A 3,659-nucleotide genomic window follows, 5' to 3' on the forward strand; every position below is an offset into this window, starting at 1 on the left:
TGTCAACCTACCATATATCCTGTGACTGTTCACTTATAAGGAGATTTGCCAGGCAGAACAGAGCCACTCAAATTACATTTGCTGCTTCTGAATCACAGTATTTTCCCTTTTTAAAAAAGCCAATTTCACATTATATTGTCAATTCCAACACGTGCTTAACCATGTGATGAGCTCAAGCATTCCAAGTGTTCCAGGAGGATGGAAAACATTCACCCTGCACATATGGATGTGGCCATGAGCCAAAAGGAAAACACCGAGCCAGGGGTGCTCAAAAAAAGGTGGAGGTTCCCTTTCATGAGAACCATGCTTTGGTAGCGGGGGCGGTTGTTGTTATTTAAACTGATGTCCTTGGAGCTGGATAAATAATAAATGATTCTTTTGTAGTTCATAAGCATGATGACTGGGTTTTCACATGCATTTGTGAGATGTGCCTCCCTCCAGTCTTGTTACCACATTGGCATATTACCCATCTGATGTGAAAATATATATTATTATTACGAATGTTGCTCTTACCCATTGCCTCTTTTTGCTTGCCACATTCTGGTCTACTCTTTCACCCTGGCACATGAGCTGGTTATTCCCCCCAAATGAGTGCAGTACAATGGACCATGGGACTCAAGGTGCCCCAAATAAAGGAGCTCCCCGAACAGTATCTGCCGTCAGCATAGCACAGCCCATCCTAGAATAGGTCTCGCAATGAGGGAGCAAAACACCGTGAGAGCTGATTTGTTCCATCTGGTTACATTGTGTTCCAATGGTGAGTTCCATTTTAGCTCCTTTTATGTTAAATGGTCATAAAATGCAATAAAAACTTCTCCTCTGAGACAGTCTTTTTGAAAAACACAAAAGAAACCGTGGATTTACAACCTGATAATTCAATTTCTCTAGGCATGAAATCAATGTTATCACCTTTGCTGAACTGGAAGCTCATTTATTTTCTACCTTGATTTTACTATCTCTAGGATGAAATCTGAGCATTTACTGTGTCTCCAAGACCACCTTTCACATTGGAAAAATCTTTTATCAAACTAAAAATGTTTGAAGGTTTGTCTCCCCACAGGTGAAATTCAGCTGTCTTTCTGTTGCATTTTGTTTGGGTCACATGCACGTTTTTGGGGCAGCAACAATGAAAGCACTGAGCTGAGGGAGATGGGAAGGCAGCATGCTCCAAAGCGCCCAAGCTCCTGAGGCTTTGCACTCACTTGCCTGCTCTTAAATGATGCCCAAAGACTAGCTGATCTCTCAGTATTCCAAAAATTGCCAACAATCATATTTTTTTAAAGAGATGAGGTCTCATTGTGTTGCCCTAAGCTGGTCTCGAATTCCTGGCCTCAAGCCATCCTCCTGCCTCAGTCTCCTGAGTAGCTGGGATTACAGGCATAAGCCACCATGCCCAGATTACATTCCTGTTTGATTTAATGACTGCTTTATCAGCCACATTTGTTACACCTCTCTTGGTGGGACAGCAGACTCTCCTGGAGATTTCTTGAAAATGTGTTTTTAAAGTAGGTGATCCTGCTTCAAAGGATGCTTGACTGGCAGATGAGGAATTGAGGTACCACCTTCAGTCACCTCACAGTCAATGGGTACCCCAGGAGCCCCCATGATCCGGGATTCCCTGGTGCCTGTTTTGTTCTGTGGATCCCTCCAATTAGAGCTATAAGGGGTTGTGCTCTCTCTTTGTGAGATTCACCCAGAGATTGGCTATGCTGTGTTGGCCTACTTGTCACAACTCCAGGATGTCTGGAGATTGGAGGAAATGATTGCAATTAACTTGGCTAAAGCCCATTGTCTCTAACAAATGCTTTTATCAGTACTTATGAGAATCCCATAGTTCTGATAACCCAGTAACTTCCATTTTGGATCAACAGACAGACTGATTAGAAAAGTGCCTCAAACAGACTTACTAAATGCCTGGTGCCTAAGCTTCCTCATCTGTAAAATAAATATGAGAGTAATAGCACCTTCCTTACAAGTTAACACGTGCAAAGCACTCTGAACAGAGCCTGACATGGTCATCGCTCAATCAGCGTTGACTATTGTTGTGGGCATATTATTATGAATACTGCCATTAAGAATCTACTTTAAATCCACTCATTCTTTCCTTGGTCTACGAGTCTCATGGTGCCGTGAGAGCCCAGCACATTCTCTTTGGCATAACCTTGGATGTCTTTTTCTAAACAGCCTGAGAAATTCACAAATCAGTGTACAAAACTAGCATCTTTCACAGTTAAATATTGATACAGTGACTCATCATTTTTAATGATGCCATTGAAGATTACCTAATGACATAGAATTGTGTTCATAGTACAAATAGTAAGTTAAATAGTGGACAAAAATGGTATGTAGACCATAATCCCATTCAAAAATGTATTAAATCTATACATGTACATATCATTTTTTAAATTTTATTTTTTATTTTTTATTTTTTCCAAGAAGGAGTCTTGCTCCACCGCCCAGGCTGGAGTGCAGTGGCACGATCTCAGCTCACTGCAACATACACCTCCCAGGTTCAAGCAATTCTCCTGCCTCAGCCTCCCGAGTAGCTGGGACTACAGGCATGTGTCACCACACCGGTTAATTTTTCTATTTTTAGTAGAGATGGGGTTTCACCATGTTGGCCAGGCTGGTCTTGAACTCCTGATATTGTGATCCACCCGCCTCAACCTCCCACAGTGCTGGGATTACAGGCATGAGCCATGACGCCCGGCCAAAACTTTCTTTTTTCTTTAAAAGCCTGGAATAACAACAGTCCTTCGTTTCTCACCTGGGCTAATGCAAAAACCTCCTGGTCTTCTCTGCTTCCTCTTCAGCCTTCCCATAATCAGTGCTGCACTCAGAAGTCAAATGATTTAAATATTCAAATTAGATTCCAACTCACGACTACAGCCTGAAAGGTCATGGTCAGCCTATAAGGTGTGGCCTTCACCTCGATGCGCTCCTCCCCACCCAGCCAGCTCCTGCCACACGGGACTTTGCTCCTACCTTAGGGGGTCTCCGCCTGTAATGTTTTAATGTTTTTCCCCGTCCTCCACAGCTCCTAGCTGGCAGCCCCTTATCCATCAGGCCTCAGCTCTAACATCCCCTTCTCAGGGAGGCCTGAAAACTTGCTGATCACAGCCATCACCCAGTCACGCACTGCCACAGCATGCTACTTGAATTCTCTGCACAGAATGGCACGATCATCTGAAAGTTCTTTGTGCGTCTGTTCCTTGCTGCCCCTCTGCACTGAGTCCCGTGAGAGCAGAGATCTCCTTTGTCCTGTTCATTGTTGAAGTCCCTAATAGTGCCTGGAACAATGCATGTGACACCGCAGGCCCATGTGTACATGCTGAGTGAGTGGGCAAATGATAGCGACCAAAGGTAAACAGTGGGGGAATCTGAGCAGGAGAATGAGACTGCAGATGACTTTTTTTCTTGTCTCTATTTCTCAAGTTTTCCACAATATGTATACAGCGTGTTTGTGTCATTGAAAATTTTTTGGCTTAGGCAATAAAAAGGAGGTCGTTTGCACAAATAACTGACCATGTGGCATAATAAAAGCTGTGCAAGAATGAAATCTTGAGGAATCATAGAGACAGGGCTCAGCCACATCCTAAGTTCCCTGGCCTGGTATCTGTGTAACCTGTCACATTCTCAACCTCCTTGGGGCACACACA

At 43.6% G+C, this 3,659-nt stretch overlaps 1 non-coding gene across 1 annotated transcript; it reads left to right on the forward strand.

Moving 5' to 3' along the window:
• The first annotated feature begins 372 nt into the window (after positions 1-372).
• Positions 373-476, forward strand: LOC115897199. Its single transcript, XR_004057128.1, has one exon. It is a non-coding gene; the product is annotated as a small nucleolar RNA U13 (small nucleolar RNA).
• The last annotated feature ends 3,183 nt before the right edge of the window (positions 477-3,659 follow it).

This window comes from Rhinopithecus roxellana, chromosome 4 (assembly GCF_007565055.1).
Source record: "Rhinopithecus roxellana isolate Shanxi Qingling chromosome 4, ASM756505v1, whole genome shotgun sequence".
In the NCBI taxonomy this organism is placed as follows: domain Eukaryota; kingdom Metazoa; phylum Chordata; class Mammalia; order Primates; family Cercopithecidae; genus Rhinopithecus; species Rhinopithecus roxellana.